General features: G+C 36.9%; 1 protein-coding gene and 1 non-coding gene across 2 annotated transcripts in view; one reads left to right on the top strand and one right to left on the bottom strand.

Moving 5' to 3' along the window:
* ZRANB3 (zinc finger RANBP2-type containing 3) overlaps positions 1–6000 on the bottom strand; it is a 334039-nt gene that overhangs the window by 325222 nt on the left and 2817 nt on the right. The window lies entirely within an intron of this gene.
* On the top strand, positions 903–1006 carry LOC132014713 (U6 spliceosomal RNA). Its single transcript, XR_009403368.1, has one exon. It is a non-coding gene; the product is annotated as a U6 spliceosomal RNA (small nuclear RNA).

Genomic DNA, 6000 nt, shown 5'->3' with positions numbered 1-6000 from the left:
CAGTCATTCCTGCTCAGTCTACACTTGTGCTGGTTCTTCCTCATCTCCCTGCCCACTTTAAGATTAGAGTGTACCAGGGCTCAGTTCTTAGTAACTTTTGTTCTATCCTTTAGAGATATCATTATTATCATGGCTTTAAATATTACCTCTGTGCCAATGACTCCCACATTTATAGAGAGAGATCAGCCTCTCCCGAACTTCAGACTCAAATACCTAACCAAACATCGCTACCTTGCAGTCTAATGGGCATCTCAAACTTAACACAACTAAAACTGAACGCTAGATCTTTCTCTCAAACCCTATTCCATCCACAATCTTCCCCATCTCATCCTTCCAGTTGTCCATACCAATTCCTTCACTCCCCTCAGTTCTCTCTCATCCTGCATATCCGATACATTAGCAACTCCTGTTACATTCAAAATATACCCAGAATCCCACCATTTCCTACTACTTCTAAATCCATCACCCGATCTGAGCCACTCTCACTTCTAGTCTGAATTTCTGCAAGAATCTGGTATCTCAGCCTTTACTTCCCTTCCTACATTCTCCTCTCAATGTAGCAGTCACTGAGATATTTTGAAAAGGTAAGTCTGATCCTAACATTCCCCAGAACTCCTCAGCAGTTTCCAGGTTTACTCAGATAAAAGCTCTATTAATGGTTTATAAGCCCTTCTACAATCTGCTCCCACTTCTATTACCATCCCTTCTCACTCTTTCTTCTCTGTCACAGTGATGTCCTTATGTGTTCCTGCTTTGGACTCTGCACTAGCTGGTCCACCTGCCTGTACCACTCTTCCCCCAATTACCTGCATGGCTACTTCTCTTGATTCCTTCAAAAGTCTTTTCTGAAATGTCAAATTTTCAATGAAAACTTGACTATCTTGTTTCAAATTTCAACTTTTGTGCTTGCTTCAGCAGCACATATACTAAAATTGGAACGATACAGAGATTTGCATGGCCTATGCACAAGGATGACACACAAATTCAGGAAGTGTTACATATTTTTCAGAGAAAGAATTTTAAAGTAAATGTGGCAACAATATGTGATTCTGGGTCAAGGGCATATGGCACTATTCTTGTGACTTTTCGTATGTCTTAAACTACTTCAGAATAAAAGCTTAAAATTTTAGGGGCACCTGGGTGGCTCAATGGGTTAAAACCTCTGCCTTCTGCTCAGGTCATGATCCCAGGATCCTGGGATCCAGACCTGCATCCCGCTCTCTGCTCAGCAGAGAGCCTGCTTCCCCTCCTCTCTCTCTCTGTCTGCCTCTCTGCCTACTTGTGATCTGTCTGTCAAATAAGTAAATAAAATCTTAAAAAAAAAAAAAAAAGTTTAAAATTTTAAAAACAAAAAACCAACAAGAATTGCAACTTCTTATTATCTCTTACTTACCCTACATCTTCTTTGACAGCACTTATCACTTTGTGAGACACTATATGATTTAGTTTCCTCCTGTAGAATTTTAGTTGGTCTTTCGCCACTAGTGTATAAACTCCAAAAGGACAGAAATTCTTATCTCTTTTGTTTCCTGGTATATTCCATGCACCTAGAGCAGTGCCTGGCACCAAGCACTCAGAATTATTTGTTACTTTGAAGTTTCAAAGGACAGGGGTACCATGATTAGAAAGTCTGGAGGTAGAATAGTTTATGAGATGTGTAAGTATAAAGTAGGACCATAGGAGTGCATGGCTAAACTAATGTGGAAATCAAATTCACAGGAGACACAGCAGTCTAGGAACTAAGAAACTAGCATTTTATGTCAATTGGGCTATACATTCAAATGCAGAAATCACCCTAAGTAGATAAAAAGACAGTAAATCAAATTCAAGTTATAGCAGGGAAATTGGGAATGCAGTTTATAAAATGATTAAGATTAGAGGGAGGGTTGTATATTGAATACAAATTAAGGCTCCCTATTAGGATATTAGGTTATTAGAACACCCTAGAGAGTTCAAAGATAGAAAGGATGTCTACATATGGAAAATTCTTTCTACTACAGAATATCAATCAAATCTGTTGAATTTAAGATCAAATTCAGTTGGTCCAGATAACTAAATTCTTAAATTCACCCTAGTCAAACAAACTGATCAGTGGAAATGGTTCTAAGAAGGATAGCAATTTGGCTACATAGATACAACGAGTAAATGCTGCGAAATGAAATGCCTTAACAAATCTTGGAGGAGTTATGATAAAACATACGATTACTCACTTCTCCTCTCCTCCCATCACACTAATAATAGCAAGCAGGTGGACAGAGGCAAGGGAAAAGGACTAGAAGCCAGGAACCTCAGTAAATACTTCTACCAACTAGCTAAGTAACCACGTAATAACATAAATAATTCCATTTATGGAGTTATTGGAGATACAAATTTGGCTTGAAAAAGTGCCAGTTCATGCAAGTGGTTAATATGGAGGGCTACTGGACAACTCTGCTTTAACGTACATGGATTCCAGAAACCACAAATTCAAACACATACACACAAAAACAAAGTTTATCGTTATAAGTTTCAAAAGGTAGTCAATAAAGAGGTCTACTTATCCACTCAAGTATTTTCAAAGTGATTATGTACAAAGTCAGATATTCAATCACAGGAATGCTTCAGATCTGACCAAGGCTTGAAAATGTACCTATGTCACATTTTAACACACTCAATGCTTTGATAATATCATACATTCTCTTTACGTTTATATCTGATGTAGCTTTATTTAAAAGTTGTTAGTTGGGACGCCTGGGTGGCTCAGTTGGTTAAGCAGCTGCCTTCGGCTCAGGTCATGATCCCAGCGTCCTGGGATCGAGTCCCACGTCGGGCTCCTTGCCCCGCAGGGAGCCTGCCTCTCCCTCTGACTCTGCCTGCCACTCTGCCTGTGCTCTCTCTCTCTCTGACAAATAAATAAATAAAATCTTTAAAAAAATAAAAAAATAAAAGTTGTCAGTTAAGCTACAACCTAAATTAAGTAAATGGAAATCACATTTTTTGTCAATAAAACTGAATTTCCTAAAATGATAATGGGTTAATTTCAGTAAATTACAGAATTATTAAAAAAAATCATTTATGGGACTTTAAGAACCACCATATCTAATATCTAACTACTCTAAAAGCAAGGACACTAGAACCTTTCATTCTATAAGCAACAGTTTTCAAAATAATGATAAAATACCGCCCACTTATTAAGTGACCTCTCTGTGGGAACATTTTTTAAAATCTCTTATAATTCTCAGAACAACTCACAAAGTATTATTATCCTCACATTAAGGTCAAGAAAATTGAGGTTCAGGAAAATTGATGTGAAATAATTTCTTACCAGTTAGCAACTGGTTATATTAAACCTGAAACTGTGATTGTTCTAATTTTAAGTCTGAATTTTTGCCATTACACAACACTGCCTCTTAAAATCATTCATTCTACAAATACTTTTTGAGCAGCCATTATATACCAGGCATTGCAGAAAATACCACGTATACGAAGATGAATTTGCACCATTGCAGCCTCATATCTTAGCCCAATCCAGGGCAGAAATAAGAGTTATAAACAAATAATTGGAACACAATGTAATAAGCGCCATTAAAGAAGTATATTTAGGAATACTGTATAATATTGGAAGTGTTTGCTCTGTATAAGGTAGCAAGCAATCAAAGAAGGCTTCACTTATGAGAAAAAAATGCTTGGTATATAAGAGACCTCATATTAAATTATTTTTTTATTTGAAAGCGAGTGGGCACGGGCATATGGAGGAGGGGCAGAAGAAGAGGGAAAGAGAATCCCAAGCAGAATGGGTGCAGAGCCCCACATGGGGCTCAATCCCAGGACACAGATAATGACCTGAGTTGAAATAAAGTATCAGACAACTAACCAACTGAGCCATCCAGGCACCCCTATTTAAATTAAATACTGATGCAACTCCTCAGTGAAACTTAAAGGAAGAGCAGGGTTTGCAGATGAACAATCAAGATAAGGATATTCCAGAGAGAAAGAAGCCTTATTTGCAAAAGCAATAAGTTTCAGAAAATCCTAAGCAGTTTAGTATAGCTAAAAAATACAATTCTTGTGACCAGTGGTAAAGAAGTAATAATAGGCTAGGTCAGGGAGGTTCTCATTTCCCATGTGAAAACTGGACTTTATCCTATAGGAAACTTGGGGCCTTTCTTGGACTTTAAAGAGGCCATTAGTTTACAAAAATTACTTTGTCAAATATGGAAAAACAGATGTGAGGGTGGGGACAATCTTTTAGAAGTATACCACAAATAGCCAAGGTAATACAATTTATAATTTCTTCACTTAAGACACCTAAACATGCCGTTTCCAGTAGAAGCTAATAACTTCAAATGACTGATGAAGTCATCCTGATGACTTCAGGAAAAATCCTGAAGAAAAAAATACGAGAAAATATGGGAATAACAAGAAAATACCTACCTGACATTTTGGATGTTTCACAGACATTTCTAGCCTAAATGTCCAAAACCAAAGTCTTATTTCTCTACCAAACCTGTGTGCTCCCTGTGCAATCTCTCAGTAATAGTACAACCATGCAAGTTACTCAAACCAGCAACGTGGGTGCACTCTTGATTTCTCCCTCTCCTTTAGCCACCAAATTAAATCCATTCATTACTAATTATTCCTAAGACATAACTGAAATGCATCCATTTCTTTCCAGGTCCATTTGCCATCCCAAGCTATCACTGCTCTACTGGAATACTGCAATAGCTCCCAAATGGACTCCCTGACATTATCCTTAATATCAGTTGGTTTCCTTAAAGCACTTATTATAATTAGCAATTCCTTTTATTTATTTACTTGAATTTTGTCTTTCCCTCCTATTCAAATATCTTCATAAAATCAAGGACCACTAACTGTCTTGTTTTCCATTTTACTTCAGCATGCCAGCATCAGCCAGGTCAATAAACAATATTTACAGAACTACTACACATTTACTATAGGCCAGGCACTAATTTGTGTTTTATGTGAATGAAGTCATTTAATCCTCACAATAACCTGTGAGGTAGGTGTTCTCTTATCTCAATTTTATAGATAAGAAAACTAAAGGGACAGATTGTTAACTAATCTGCACAAGGTCACCCAACAATTACATGGTAAAACCCACAATCAAACCTAGGCAGCCTGGAGCCCATTTTCTTGATTTATTAGTCAGTACTTCTCTTAGTAGGTGGTCAACAAATATTACGTGACCAAATAAACAAGTGAGAAGAACAGGCTTAGGGGACATGTTAAGTTTGAAGTACTCAAAGGAGGCTATGACGTACAGAGGGATAGTTATTATAACAAGCATGCAGAAGGGGCACCTCAGTGGCTAAGTGTCTTCCTTTGGCTCAGTTTATGATCCTGGAGTCCTAGGATCAAGCCCTGAATGAGACTAACTGTTCAGGAAGGAGTCTGCATCTCGTTCTTCCCACCCCCGGCCCCCAAGCCTGGCCCTATCTCATGTTTTCTCCCATTCTCTCTTTCAAATAAATACATAAATAAAATCTTTTTAAAAAAATAAACATGCAGAAGTCATCAGCTTCTACTGGAAACAACATGTAAAATGCAAGCCCCTTTGTAATAAAAAGTGATCACATAATTTTTTAAAAATTGGAAATGCTCTTAAACTAGAAACTTTTTTATCTAATTCTGCAATATAAGCATGTTTTCACAAAGCAGAGGGCCCCAATGAGTCTTGACGTATCTAAAAAATTCTGTGTTACTAATATGAAATTAAATGCTTGTCACTAAGCAGCATTCAGTATCTATATAAATATTAAACTTATACTTTATTAAAATATAGATGTACCAAGATGTACTTTTAATTTGGCAGAATGGTACCAAAATCCATCTAAAAAAATACAAGAAAATAAGGGAACAATAAGAAAATACCTAAAAAGAAGAGTGGAACCACACTTTACATCAAAGCATAGTTTAAAGTTAGAGAAATTAAGATAATGTGTAGAGTTCCAGTCAAAGACAGAACAACGGAAAAAAAGAAAAACAAAAAACAAAACAAAA

Source organism: Mustela nigripes, chromosome 3 (assembly GCF_022355385.1).
Source record: "Mustela nigripes isolate SB6536 chromosome 3, MUSNIG.SB6536, whole genome shotgun sequence".
Taxonomy (NCBI): domain Eukaryota; kingdom Metazoa; phylum Chordata; class Mammalia; order Carnivora; family Mustelidae; genus Mustela; species Mustela nigripes.
The sequence above is the reverse complement of the archived record's forward strand: the minus strand, read 5'-3'. Positions and strand labels throughout refer to the sequence as shown.